The following is a 16,137-nucleotide window of genomic DNA, read 5'->3' on the forward strand; positions in this document are numbered from 1 at the left end:
GATTTTCTTTACAAAACGCACCCAAGTAAGGCTAAATAACTTGGCTTTCATAATCATTTTAACTGGGATAAAACTCATCCTCATAGTCTAAATATTTCCAAATACCGTGATGCAAGAAGAAAAATTCCCGGCAACAGCACTAGAGTCTAAGGAAAATTGGAGTTTGTAGACAACCACGTACAGCATGCAGTATTTAAAAACACCGTGACTCCCTCAAAACTTTGCATCAAGAAAGAACAGAATTCAGATGAAATTCAGTTCTAGTCATAATCGTTATGGAGTGTCTTGGATAGCTATAAAAAGACTTGACTGATTCCACGACATCGACGTACGTATCAAACAAGTACTGATGCATTCATTATATATATATAAAGGCGTTGTTTCATAGCAAAGCTGTATACTAATAAGTTATGCACCAGTAGTTACTAAATCCCGGTTCTTGAACAACATGCTACTCGCGAGGTCGTTCCTGTGGTTCTCGACATAATTTTGGTGTTCATCGTAAAATACAAAAATTTATGATATTATGGCTAAAATCTCCACAGAGTCAAAAGACTCATCGCGGGAGGTCCCACTGTTACATAGTTTATCATGCCGTGCCTAATGTTCACCGTCTCCGTGCTCACCATGCTCTCGGGCAATGCATTCCAATTAATCACTACTCTCTGAGGAAAAAACCTGCTCCTCATCCCCTTGCTCACATTCTCTTTTATTAGCTTCCGGGGATGACCTCTTGTTCTCTCCCTATTTTCACCCATTCTATGCAAACCTCCACAACATTAATCTGGTAATAACCTCTTAACAGCTTATATGTCTCGATCATATCTCCTCTCCTTCTCTATCCACCAATTTCTGCAAATTGCATTTTCTTAATCTGTCTTCATACTCAACATTCCAGAAGCCATCTTAGTCACTCATCTCTAGACCTTTTCCAATACATCTTCATCTTTTTGAAAACCAAGTGACCAAATCTGTGGACAGTAATCCATATGTGGCTGATCAAAGCATTATACAAGGGAACCATAACATCCTTACTTCTACAAGTCAGTGCCCTCCAAATCATTCCCATTATCCACTATGATGTTCTCACAATTTTAGAAACATGTCCCCGAAATTTTAGATCCTTGTCCACAATCACTCCCAGATATCTCATCTCTTCCAAGATATTCCACCGATTGTGTACTCTACATCCAATCTCTGCTTCCCAAATTTCAAAACTTTACACTTTGTAACATTGAATTGACATCCCCCACTCATTTACTCAGTGCATTCAAGTCCTCTTGCAAAGTCACGGCATCCACTCTACTTCTGATAGCTCTCCCCAACTTTGCATCATCTGCAAACAACTGCATATCGCCATTCAGACTTCTCCCAATATCATTTACATAAAAATGGAAGCAATGGACCCAAAACAGACCTTTGGAGTACACCACTAGTACCTTTCCTCTTCTGGGATATCGCGCTCCATAGACAACTCGCAGATACCTATCGGACAGCCAATCTCCAATCCAGCGAACTAATCTATTGTTCAGGGTCATCCTTTCCAATTTAATTACCAGCTTGTCATGTGGCAATTTATAAAAAAAAAAAAAAAAAGCATTTGCAAAATCTAAATATACCACTGTGTATGATATATATATTATACATGTACTGATATGTTTCTATTTAATCGTATATTATTTTCTCTCTCTCTCTCTCTCTCTCTATATATATATATATATATATATATATATATATATTGTATATAGCCTATTTTAATACTTAAATATAAATATATATTTAAGGTTTTTAATATTTTTTTAGAATATATTTTGCAGCTCTAAATATCCTGCGAATATCTATGTCTCTTGGACATAGGGAACTTGGCCACCCATTATATACCAAGTGCTGGTTCATAATCGAACACCTTAGTATATCTGCTTAGTTTGACATCATGTGGCTAAAAACCCCGAGGCATCCATTAATGACTGTACTCATGGACCGGTTTGTCTATTTTGTTGAATATATCCAAGCCCTCCCCCCCCCCCATCCACCTCAGTTGGTTAGTATGGAATTCACTGAGAAAGCTAAGGCGCACACTGAGATGAACATTTGTCAACTGCATCGGTAAAGAGGTTGGCTTGTCTATTCCGCAAAGGAAAACCTGTTGCCTCTGTCTAAGACTAACTAATTCAGGTTCAGTGTGAAAATCCCGACATATTCGAATTCTCTTCAACTAAGAGGCGTGCTTCTTTTCTATTATCATGAAGATGTGGTGAAAAACGTCCGTATACTTAGCAAGAAGTATTTTCGAAATTGAATATTTAAAGACTGGTAAGTCTAACTGTCGTCAAATTTACATAACACTTAAGGGTAGAGGACAAATATATGTATTATTAATAAATTTAACTGTAGGGAATAAATGTGTAATAATAATGAAACGTAAACACTGCTGTTCTACCAATGGGTAAAACGTGGGCACTCATTGCATATTTAAGGAAAGAAAACGTATGTTTTAAAACGAATTACTCCTCCTTCAGCAAATGCAAATTCCATTAATAATTATTTCATATTACACGCAACATAAAAAAAAAAAACGTGGAGGTCATTCCCACAAAGTTCCGACGATGACCGAAACGGTCCACACCCCGTAAACCCTTGCCCCAGTTTCCACATAAGGATACCCTTCCCCTTCCTTCCCCCCCTCTCCCCACAACAAAATAATATATATATATATATATTTATATATATATTATTACTAGTAACCCGGGTTCCCAAACTTATTTCCCGTGTCCCAAGTACATCCCCATGTTCTTTCCCTCTCTTCCCCCCCCCCCTTCCACAAGAGCTTGGATTTAGAAGGCATCTTTAAACCAAAATCAAGGTATGTACATAATTTTTCAACATTTTTTATTCTGCCATAATTGCCTTCTACACTCGCCCGTAATGTCCTAAATTATATATATATATATATATATATATATATATATATATATATATATATATATATATATACCCCTTTTGAGTTATGTTAGCCAATGCATTAAATATAAGGGGCACTCCTAAACAAAAACAGGCTAAAATAGCCGTTAATTATATTAAAAAAAAAACTATTTTACACGCAGAATAAAAAAGTTTTTTTTTTATACAGCATATAAAAAAAACTATTTTTTATGTTTTAAGATACATTCGTGAAAACTGTTTCAAATGCACATATACAGTATATTATAAGTCTCCTATCGTAAGCATCCTGATTCCGCTGTTAATAAACCGTAACTCTGACATTAAGTTTTGACAGTAAAAATATTCCAAGCATGATAGCACAAGGCTATCTACATAAGATGTTTATGTTCGTCGGCATGATTATGTCGTGTTGATGATGAACTTTTGACGTAAGGACTGCTTCAGATTTAAATAAGCGCAGGCGCGTTTTTTTTTTTTTTTTTTTTTTTTTTTTTTTAATACGGATCACTCCTCAAAAATCTGCAGGAATAGGATCCAGATCAAAGTGATCTTTTCAAAATGAATCGTGTACATCGAATGATCATACACTAATAAATGGTAAGTTTCTTATCAGTAGTATACAGTAAACATATTAAGTACAACATAAAAATGAAATATTGGTTTTTATTCTAGTCTCAACACTTGGAGATAAAAAAAAAAAATATATTTAAAATCCAAAAATATGCCAAGGAGTCTATTTTTGTATACTTTCCAGTTACTTGATATCACAAATGTTTTAGTTTGTAATTTGAAAACCAAAACCTCAAACATAATAATTACATTCGAAATTCTCCCTCTCTCCACACAATGGACACCTTAGTATTTAATAAATTTAGTTTAATCCTTTATCCAAGTGTGAGCAAACAAAGTTTGCGCCTGAAAGTATCTTCAGGACTGGGGTAAGGTAGTACAACACCGGGCAACTCGTTGTGAACGTGAAACCAAGCTAACATCACTCCTATCTCGGTATCTCCCATAATGCAAAACACATCTCCTTGCGGATATGTATAATGTTATGTAGCCGCAAGGAGATGTGTTTTGCATTATGGGAGATACTGAGATAGGAGTGATGTTAGCTTGGTCCACCTTTCAAACGAGTTTCCCGGTGTTGTACTACCTTACCCCAGTCCTGAAGATACTTTCAGGCGCAAACTTTGTTTGCTCACACTTGGATAAAGGATTAAACTAAATTTATTATAGCCTAACCAAGTTAAAAATAAACTTTCAACACCTTAGTATTTCTCTTTGACGCATAAATAGCACAAGGTACATGTCATAAATATAAATAGAATGAAATTGAGACTTATGTCCACATTAGATATTTAAGTTGCGTTTTTGAACCATGTCTGCTAACTGTGGATCCTATCAGCAATCACTTGCATTACCATTCTACTGTACGCCCACAGATACGAGACCTTTCGACACTTCTGAGCATGTCAGAAGAAGAATCCATTCCCATAATAGGGTAATCAATCCGTCTTGTTGGATGAGTTGTTTATTATTACACGTCGTTTTCTTTTATGAACATTGTAGTTTTTAAAGTGGTAACTATTCTGACTGTATAGCAGTTGGAAAATTTTATATAAAGCACGTGATTCTGCATGCTGGTGACCAATTCGTACATCAGCGTATTTATTTTTCCCCTTCAACACGAACTGACTCTTCTTGGCAAGTTGCCAGACTAGGGTCTCCGATCTGTGGTCAGACAGGACTAAGCCGGAAAAAAAAAAAATGAAGTTTTGCTCAACCCCCCCTCATTTCGTAAACATTTATTAGTTGATCCACAAGTTTTCGTTAATTTTCCACGTACTAATGAGTTCGCCAGTTGCTAGAAATAGGGTGAGTTTCTGCTGCAGCATGCAACACCTTTTTTTATATAATCAAGTGAAAAACGCTGTTCTGTAAAGAAACATAATTGGAAGCATCATTTGGAATGTTTATAATCTTTCCAAATGTAGAAAGAAATGAAATGCAACACTTCTCGATATAAACGAAAATCGATAAGCAGCACATCGAAAAGCATTTTTCGTAGATTGATTGGGCTGCGAAGAAAATTGGACACGCAGTGTTCACGTGCTGTAGTAGCCTTGAATCCACGTGACTGCGGATGTGCTTCGTTATAGTACTGTGTGCACGTGCTTAAACTAACGTATGTAGTGCATGTAAAGGTCAAGTTAAAGACCGAGAGTTTATCATATTTCTCACCGTCCACACATTTATAGCTACTATGGTACGAAATGAAAATTTTATTTTTCACGTAACAGTTTGAAGAACTTTTCTTCGGTGCATACGTGATATTTGGAATGTATGGCAAAGATCAAATCATAACCTGAACAGTAACAACAAATTCAAAAATAGGCTTGAAAACTTCAGTACTAACAGTTTCGGCCGGAAGTGGGCACTATAATTTTAATACAGTGAATTCTTTAACTGTCTATCCCTTTAAAAGAGCCCTCAGTCTTATGCGCTTTCCCATAAGATCAGGCTGATTGGATTTTCACATCTAGAAATTCAAACATCCCTCTAAAAATGCGAAATATACTGTATAGAAAATATACACGATCGCATGGAATAATCTAAAATCTTATATGTACAGATTATACGTAATAATCTAAAATCTTATATGTACACATCCGATTAATGCAATGGTCTTTCTATATATACATGCGAAAGTCACTGTGTTAATTATTACTATTATTATTACGTGACACCTCCAATGAGTCATCGCAGGAGGGAACTCTAATAACGTTGAAGAAAGAAAATTATTCCAAACCATAAAATCTAACCGCATTCTATTGCTACGTCATTTCATGAAAAATGTCGAACTTAACCATAACCACGTGTAATTATAATACTATGGACTAATTTAATCTATGTTTCTTTTCATCTGGAAGAAACGAGATTGTGGCAGTTCTCGATTCCATAAAACATAAAAAAACAAGTTACAAGACTGACTGCGTGATATTCTGCTCTGAGGAGGTGGGAAAAGGCTAAAATCAAATTAGAATGAATAAAAGAACTTTGCTTCCACAGAAAGCAGTACTCTAAGGGCAGGGAATTCTTTATTTCGTGTTAATTACTATACGTAATAATTAACATATAGTAATAATCGTGTGAGTAGTAAAAAAAAAAAAGATCGCTCAAGGAATCACGCTACATACTATTGGAAATTAAACGCAATAAAAAAAGTGACTCGATTTTCTCACATACAATGCATATATAAATTTATGTATAATATGCATTATATACACAAAAGAAATCTAAATATCTAAGGATGTTTGGGCATTATTTATGCTGTTTCCTTCACATTTACTAAAAGTGAGCAGAAGGATGGATGCGAGAAGGTTATGTACAATTTCATTCTCTGAGATCCAATTAATTTTTCAACAAATATCGACCAAGTCCCAATTTTCTCCCGTAAAGAAAGTGTATTAAAAATGCACCCATTCTGTTATTGCAATATATCGCGTTCAAAATTTGCGTGGTGACATCCAATAATCAACTATTATCAAGATCTATTAATTTTATTTTCGCCAAATACAGCATAAATAGAAGAAAATGTGAAATTAAAAAAAAAAAAAATCTATGGTTGAAATATACAATGCTCCATGTTTACAAAAAGGGGTCAGTAGCAACAGACTTAATTCATAATAAATTCTTTGTGTGTGTGTGGGGGGGGGTGCATCTGATATGTCATCGTGCACACATTTTGATTTGAATCACGAGTAAAAAATATTGATTCGCAACAATAAGTATCAAAATAACCTCGTAAACCTCTGCACCTCGAGTTGAGAGATCATGCTAACTCAATCTTTAATTAAATGAAACGTTTCCAACTAAAATGCACGCCATCATGCTTACGGACATTAACATCCGTAAGCATGATGACGTTCACGATATGTTTGCCATGACCACAAATCGTGATTTGGCTTAACACGCGCATAATTTTTATGTGCTGAGGAAACGGTGAGGAGTTTTTTGCATAATATGTAAAAACCACCATTCGTCAGCCGACACGTTTAATGGGGAGTTCCGGCAATCAGCTGGAACACAAATCTGCACAAAAACATTAAGAATCGAGGCTCACAACATGGGTTTCCATGGTAGGACCGCAAAATGCAAGCCCCATATTACCCGAACCATAATACAGCGTCGTCTTAGTGGTGCAAAGAGTGTGTGTGTGTGTGTAGAGTGGGACGTGGAATCTTGGAAATTTGTGTTATGGAGCGACGAATCACGCTACACCCTCTGACGAGCAGATAGTCGGATGTAGATATGGCGGTGACAAATGAACGTTTCTTTACCAGAGCGCGTAACCCCAACTATGAAATTCGGACGCGGCATTGTGATGGTGTGGTCCTGGTTTGGCCTCGAACCTGTGGTGCCATGAACATTGAACTCCTAGATGTACTGAACATTCTAGACAATGTAATGCTTCCTACTTTGTGCCGTTTTTTGCGTAACTGATCATTGTCTCTTTCACCATGTCATAAGGTTGCTGCTCTAACTGCGTGGTTTGTGGACATGAACGTCACCACACTGGACTGGCTTCCACAGAGCCCTGATCTCAACCCTACTGAACATCTGTGGGATGAACTGAAGCGTCACGCGAATTCAAGGGACTTCCACTCTACAATAGTCCAGGACCTCATTACATGCCTACAGGAAGAAAGGTCCAAAATTCTTAATGATCGCTATCGTACGCTTGTGGAAAGTATGCCTTGATAGCTGCAGCCATCGCAGCGAAAGAAGGTCCTACATCTTATGAAGGTGAACGCCAGCTGTTTGTTCCTCATACTATGGTGTCCGTTGACTTCTTTCCAAGCAGTGTACAATCACTTACTATTTAACATCATCCATTGTTTATAACATGGTTGTTTAATTTCAATCTCAGCACTGTTATGTGCTGAGATTGAAATCTTCCCTTCTATAATTCAATTATATTCATTTCATTTGTGAATGAATATAATTGTGCCAATCTAGATACAAAAGAATTATAAGCCAATTTCTGGAGTCGACAATTAATGTCTTAGAGATGATTAGACCTGAATTCAAAGATACGTAGATATGAGTACGATAAATTTTATAGGAAAGAGCACAACTTTGTTAAGGTTAGGCCTTGTCTTAATAATTCGTTTACATTTTATAATAAATTATGAATTAAAATGCATGAGAAAAATGTATTCATTACTTTGCCAAGCATTTGATGGAACACTGTATGGCAGCTTATTGTATAAACTGGAGCACAAATAAGGACGGAAAACTAGATGATAGCTGACTGACAGATAATGCATAGAGAAATACCCACAAAGGTGGATATGTTTTAATGTATTGGCTAATTAATTAAAAGTATCAATTCACATTCAGAATATAAGCTTGGGACAGGTATCTAAAAATCGAGTTCAGGTATAAAAAATAAAGAAATAAAACAGTTAAATCATGGTGTGTCATACAAGTGTGTAATCCAGAAGGCAAAAAGCATTAATTAAAATGCATTAGGATTATATTAGTTTCATATTTCACTTTTCACGTGACTAACCTCGATTCCCTAGGAACCTCAATAGTTCACACAAATAATTCCATCTATCAAAATATATTTTTAACGGTCGGTGACCTTCGGTGCTACTTTGTACCTTCCTGACTAGATCTGATAAGCGATCATAACATACAAACATTCTTCACACACAGGAAAACTGCCAAGTTGTTTTTGGTCTTGTTTATAAATATATCCATATTTCACAACGTTGACACGCATATATGTGTGTATACACATGAATGGTATCGCACTTTCCCACGACCACGTGGAAACCATGTCCCCAACACGTGCATCTTCTCATCTGTTGTGTTTAAGTTTTACATTCCTAGCGCATACTTTACTATAGCGTCGACTGTGAAGCTACCCTTAAAAAGTGATCAGAAAGGGACAAAAGAAAATTTGTTTTCTGATTGTGACACTACTTTTGAACAATAAAAAAGTAACACCAAACAGGGAATATTAGACGCCCTATCAGAATGCCGTTAAGAAAATACGACGGAGATGTCTTTCTTCAATGAACCAAACAAAGGCAAGAAATTGGATGACAGCGCAAAATGTGACTCAAAGCTTGAATACTTTGTTCTGCACAACTTCTCAAGGTAAATTACGGGTTAATACGACTTAATTAAAATGTTTAGTACTGATCCTTACATTCTTTGCAGTCATTTGCATATTTATAGAGATTAGTACGTGGAACTTCGTTTAATATTTGTGTTTTCTGACTTTAAAAATTGAATTACCAGTTTGATGCTAAATCAAATCTAGGTAAGGAATGCAGTCGCTTACAGAATAAGAACCGAATCAAGGAAATCGATTATGATGGCCAACGATCGTATAACATCTGTTCAAAATGTAGGGGAGAAAAAAAAATATCAAATTTCTCTCTCTCTCACATACACAGTCTCAAAAACACTGCACAACTGAATAATTTTGCAAACAGTTCTAAAGTTATCAATCGCGTTCAAAAATGAGACAATACATCACTGACGCTATTCTTCCAGATACATACTAAAGTACTATCAGCAAATGCCTTTAAATGTCATTAAGCAAAAATACACGATGCTGAGATCTATGCTATATTGGGCTCGCTACAAATTCTGATGGAAGAACAGGATGATCAGATTCCAGTAGTCAGTTATGCCAGTCTAGTGTGTGCGCTTACTACTGAGATGAAGCACCAGCTTTCTTGAAATGAATACAGTATACATACATAGGGAAAATGGCCTCAAACAATGATGCTGAACCGTTGAGCATAATTATTTTAATCTCCCAGACAATGAAATCCAGAACCATTTGAACTATCAGCCAATTTAATTTTTAGTGTTTTTCCAATAATAAAAGTATCGGAGGTTTTGTGTATTTTTCGAAGGGAACTTTGCTGCTTTTTTTTAACGCAAGATTTGCCTTAAGAAAGAAAAAGGTGTACAAACTGTAATCAAGTCATTTCAACTATGTAAAGGGCCTGAGGCGTTTATAAAAAATCTGAACACGATGGTACTGCACACAAAGCGACGGATATCTAACATTTCTCACTGACACTATGCATAGATATTTTATGTATCACCAACTTTCATACAGCAAATTCGAGTACAATTATCCAAACGTTTAACCCTCTTATCAGTCGAAATGCGCAGCTAATAACTTATTCCACAAATAACTTCAGTGAACTACCACGCAATTGCACTTCGAAAATACGCAAACAGGCATTCGAGTTTTTTTTTTCCCCCCTTAACCGAAATGTATTATAATATTGCGATGAAATCGAACATTATGAGGAATCTGTTGATGAATTTTCATGTATCTTCAAGGAATGTATAGATACTAGTACTACATGATTATTACGTTTACATCGTTACTTGCTTCCTATCAACATTGCCCCTCCAAATTAGTCTGTTATTTGCGAGGACTAAAACTGTAAGATTCCGGCCAGAAGAACACACTCGCAATTATGCATATATTTATTACAGACATAATATACTGTCGCGAGGTCTAAGTTGTTTCGGCCATAATTCTAAACGACATATTTCGGTATTCGAAGGCACTTCTAACTGCATCAATCGACGTAGATCTGGCTCTTCTTTTTTCCTTGTCAGAGGTGCTTTCCTCCCATTGTTTAGATAATCTTAGATTAGATGCCACCTATACCTTCATTAAAATTCATTCGGACGAAATTAATACAATCTGTCAATATTTTAAATTTCGATTTATGGTGCGTTTCGCAAATGCATAAAGACCTCTAAGTTGTTTGCCTATACCCAACTTATTCCAAACTCTGATTGGATTGATTTTATTATTATTTAAATGAATCCTTGGAAAAGTATGTGCAGGTCTAATTTTTATTTCAAAAGGACCATTTGCAAAAATACACAGAATTTAAATACTAATGAAAACCATGTCAAATTGACAACTCTCATTCGTTCACTTAAGGAAAAACTCTCTTCTTTATCACATCCAGGAGTATTACGAAGTGCCCTGTTCTTGTGACCTGGTTTACTATGGACACACAGGAAGAACTGTTGTTCGTTATGATTATGGCGAGTCGGGTCTAGCTGATGTCTTGGATACGCCTTCACACTGGATTAAGTGGAAGAAACCCAAAGTGCTACACAGAAGTCATAAGTCAGAGAGGTTGTCCATTACATTTTTTTTAACGAGTCCCACTGTTATACTCAACGTTTGTTTGGTGCACTGTCACAAACTTTCTTGTGCTCTGAAGATGCTGAGTTATGCTAATAAGTTAATATTAATTATTTTTTTATCATTTTGTGTTGTGAATTAATACGGTTAAATAACTAGCATGTACTGCCAACACAAGCCTTTCTACTCGTTATATACTAAGGAATTGACATTACATAACTGCACTAATAATGTTTGACGCGATTTATAAAAGTACCAGCACTCTCGGCCTTTAAATAATGCAGCTTTGTCATATGACGGTTATCGCGAAAACAATGATAATATTGGCAAATGAACTCTAATAATTAGAATAGTATTGCATATAAGCAATTATATAATACTAATGCATTATTATAAGGACTCCATGGAGTCCTTCAACTCATTGAGGGAGGCCCTAAACATGTCAAGCAACATCCAACATTTGTTCAGTGTCTATCATACTTTGCTTTAAACTCATTCACAGTCATGGCACCCACAACAGACTCTGGCAACCTATTCCACTCATTCGCCACTCTCCAAGCAAAAAAAAATCTAGTTCTAAATTAATCCTCTGAATTAATCTTGTAAAAACTCCAGTAATTCGTACGTCTCAATCATATCACCTCTTTTCCTCCTGTCAACCAGTTTCTGTAACCCACATATGTTCAACCTGTTCTCGTAGATTAATTCCATAGACTTGCTACCACTTGGTCAATTGCCTTTGAATCCAAGAAACTCTATCAAACCTCAATAAAGAGGAATAATAACCTGCTTGTCAAAGTATACTTCAGTAACCAAGTAATCTGATCAGCTGCTTTAGCCACTTTTGCTTCCTATCCACTAACACTCCCAAATCTCTGGCTTCATCAATTTCCTGGAGTACAGTTCCATCCATCGTGGTAGACGGATGGTAATTTTTTCATCCTAAAATGCCACATTAAATTAATATCCATTCTCCTTTGCCTAGACTATCCAAATCATCCTGCAAAATTTTAACATCACTTGTATTAATTATTGCAGTAACCAACTTTGATCATCAGCAAACAACTGAACAGTTCCTCTCAGATCCTTCCCTGTATCATTAATGTACAAATTGAACAGTAGCAGCCCAAGAACAGACCTTATGGCATGTCACTAGTCAGAGGCCTTCTTCTTGACCCTACTCCTGAATAAACTACTCTCTGATATCTCTCTCCATCAACCACACTCTCATCCACCTCACCAACCCCATGTGCCGGAGTTTATTGATTAGAATTCCATGCGAATCCTGTCAAAGGCTTTGCAAAGTTCAGTAGTATCACTGTAAACCCATTACACCTTTATCCAACTCAGCTGTCACTGTATTAAAAAACGTGAGCAAATTACTAAGGCATGACCTACCTTCACAAAACCATGTTGCCACACGATATCCAATTTCCATCTATCCATTCCCATATGAAGCGATCAGTAATATGCTGATGGAAACTGATCAGCATATTACTGATAAGCTAATCAGTCGGCAATGGAGTCTCCTTTATGCAATTGGAACTATTTTCCCCTCTTTCCAATCCCTTGGGACTAACCCAGAGCTGAGACTTAGATTAAACAATGTAGTCAATGGCATTGACAATTTCCTAGCACCTTCATGTAAAACTCGAGCTGGCATAGCATCTAATCTCATGACTGTATTCACATTAAGATTCTGTAATATGCTATGTGCCTCCATTTGATTTACCTCAGTTCCCATATATAAGCCTTTGCCTCTTTCGTTACTGCAATATCTCCACCTAGATGATATATTCTTGTAAACTGTTCACTTAGTAATTCAGTAATTCTACTATTTTGACTGATTCAGTTGCCTTGCTAATATCAGCATTCATTAAAACCACTGTGCCATAAACATTCTTCCTTTTACTTGTAGCATATCAGTCAAACTGTTTGGGATTATCTTTAGCCTGCACCATTAATTTCCTTTCTTATCACATTCCTTTCATACTCTGCTTTTTCCTTTCTTACCACACTAGTTACCCTTCTGGCCTGCACTTTATCGATGTGCAGATCAGAATTTCCTCCACAATTTGTCCACTTTTCTTGCAGCTCCAGCTTAATAATGATATTCATCCATTTAACTCCCACTTGATTTACTGTCCTGACTCTAGGTATATAGTCTGCCATTCCTTCTCTCAAACACTCCTTGACCACTTCCCATGCACTATCTGCATCCAGGCTTTGCAGTTTCACATGACATAGTACTGATCCAAGCAATCTCCTAAGCTTGTCTTACTTACCGGTTTTGTAATTCGACATATACCCCCTCCTAACTGAAAATTCCATGCATTTAGCCACCTCCTAGGTCAAAACCACATGATCACTAAGCAATTGGTGACAATGTGGTCAATACTGGTTATATACAAATTCTCTGATGCAATTACTAGATCAAGCACTCTCAAACCCCTAGTATATTCCATCACATGCTGTCTCAGATAATTATTCCTTAGTAACTACATAAATTCAATTTCCTTCCTCCCACGTGTCCTCTGCTCCTTCCAATCTATATTCACATAGTTGAAATCTCCCATCATAATTACCCACCCTCCAATCATTGAGCATATTTTCTGATGCATACTATCTCCATTATCTTTTCTATCCCCTGGTCTATAGCAGCATCCAACTGTATATTTCTGTTCTGCTGGCCTCTATCTCACACCAGATGGCCTCAAATGTGCTATTTTCACTCTCTTGCAGTTGAACTTCTCTCTTCAGTTGCAGTTCATTGGCTATCATCAATAATACTCCTCCCCCTCATTCTTTCCTCTTTGTCCTCCTAAAAACACTATATCCTTCACATTCTATCCCACTAACCATATCTTCTATCAGCCATGTCTCACTAATATCAATAACCTTTGGCCAGGATGAACTAACCAATGCAAAAAAATTTCTCCCCCCTTGTTCCGAATGTTCCTGGCATTACTGTACATAAAGTGCAAAAGTCCCTTAGGCCCACCGCTATCCTGACGGTTTATATTAACTATCCCATTCTGGTTTGTTACCAGTGGTACTGACTTAGTATATAAATAATTATAAGAGACAGTTACAAAGTGAGCCTTAACGTCTATGTGATGGAGTGGATAAAATAACAGGGAAGTAGTTTTTGTTGTCAAACTACTTTCCTTGGTGTAAACCTGATTGATTTTTTTATTTTTTTCTATTATACATTATTCCATTTTCATTAAACAAAAATTATTTGAACTGTAATCTTTTCCTGTATATCAGAATGGTCCATTAATAAGTTGAGATAATTGATGTTTCATAATCATATTCTTATATGACTATGAAACAACATTTTGTGGGTATGATTTCTTTCTTTGTTCATTTCTTAGCAAAAATGGACCAATTGAGTGCAATAAAACAGCTATTTCATTCCTTAATAATAGTGAAGTCTAGAGACTTCCCAATCAGCTGGCAAATGATTTTGCCACTGCTTAGTCTGCCAAGTCATGACTGGAGGGAGTTCTAATAGACCAGCAAGCAGGAACACTGTCAAGCACACTTGAGTTTGGCACTTTCTGCATAGGAGTTATATGCACAAGTGCCTCACTTCTGCCTGCTTTTTAAATTTCCTGCAGCAATCCACCAAGAAAGATCACCAAACAAATGTTACAGTTTACTTCTGCTATGCTATCCAAATTACATCTTGCTTGATGCCTTCAGAAAAAAAAAACAAAAGTGTTGCATTAGAAGACATTCCTTGCCAAAGGTACCTGGAATCCCCACTTTTCAATCTGCTCTGGCTCAAGATTTCCTTGCCTCAGTTTACAGTTTTAATTTCCTACCTTTACCATTCTCCTAATTCAAACAACCATGCTGCACAGATTATGCTAGAATGGAAGTTGAATCATTTGCTGTCAGTTGTGATATAACACAAATAGTCCTTATCAGAGAGTTGGAAGAATGATAATCCTTATCATTCTTCCAACACTCTGGACCTTTTCTTAATCAGCTCTCCTTCCAAATACAGTGTAGATGTCTGCTCTTCTCTTGGCAACTTTGACCATAATTTCATCTGTTTTCTTTTCTACAGACTGATCTCCTCCGAGCCAATCTCAGCCTAGTACCCCTACAGCACTACAATGATATCAAGCAAGATGACCTCTGAAATTTCTGTCTCTTTTTCCATGGTCAGAGGAACAATAAATCTCCAAAATATATAACTGAAATAACCCTTACTGGAATGAGGACCTTCATTTCCCATTCTATTTTTCTAAAAAAAAAAAAAAAAAACATCCTTTGCAGTCTATGATAAAAATGCAGTATACATTCAATGGCTCAAATCAAAACATGAAAATCAGCTAAGTCCTTGAGCTGACTTTAATGTCCAGCTTTTCCTGAGAATAAACTTTTCTGTTCCAAATATTATTCCTCTCTTGCAACCCTAAATCTGACCAACAGAATACTGTTGGCATTCAGGAATGGGTAAGCAGAACTAACCTAAGAGAGTATAGTTGCTTAAATAGAATGGAAAAGAAAAGGCTACTTCTATATAAAGGCTAATGACTTCACATTAATCGCCTTAGTATCTCATAATGCAAAGCACACTCTTTTGGGTATATATAAACTTTTCTTCTCCAAATACTATTCCTCTCCTGCTCAACCCTAAATCTGACCATTCTTAAAATATTGTACTCACATTTGGGATGGGACCCAAAACCTTTCTAAGAAGAGGTAAATCTGCCTAACAAGTAACTCCTCTCTCAAAGACTTCCTCTGGTCATTTTCTCATAGGTGCTATGTTTCTGTATTATGTTATCGGCCAGTTTATTGCTCCAATGAACTGGCCAATACCATTCCCCTACTTACTCTAATCATGTAAGAACTAGAACAGCCATGGTCTAGTAGAGCAACAAACATGCTAAACGAACTTCTCATCATCTTCCTTCATTCTATTACTGTTCTTTGGAACAACCTTCCCTGTAATAAATTTAGTT

General features: G+C 36.4%; 1 protein-coding gene and 1 long non-coding RNA gene across 5 annotated transcripts in view; one reads left to right on the forward strand and one right to left on the reverse strand.

The window, feature by feature from the left end:
* LOC150109513 (guanylate kinase) overlaps positions 1-16,137 on the reverse strand; it is a 117,092-nt gene that overhangs the window by 84,252 nt on the left and 16,703 nt on the right. The window lies entirely within an intron of this gene.
* LOC150109514 (uncharacterized) overlaps positions 8,833-16,137 on the forward strand; it is a 74,833-nt gene continuing 67,528 nt past the window's right edge. For all 3 annotated transcript variants that reach the window (XR_016550411.1, XR_016550412.1, XR_016550410.1), the window contains exon 1: positions 8,833-9,117. This is a non-coding gene — a long non-coding RNA (uncharacterized LOC150109514). The remainder of the gene's footprint in view (positions 9,118-16,137) is intronic.

Source organism: Typopeltis vanoorti, chromosome 2, assembly GCF_054136105.1.
Source record: "Typopeltis vanoorti isolate ZY-2024b chromosome 2, IOZ_Tvanoo_1.0, whole genome shotgun sequence".
In the NCBI taxonomy this organism is placed as follows: Eukaryota; Metazoa; Arthropoda; class Arachnida; order Uropygi; family Thelyphonidae; genus Typopeltis; species Typopeltis vanoorti.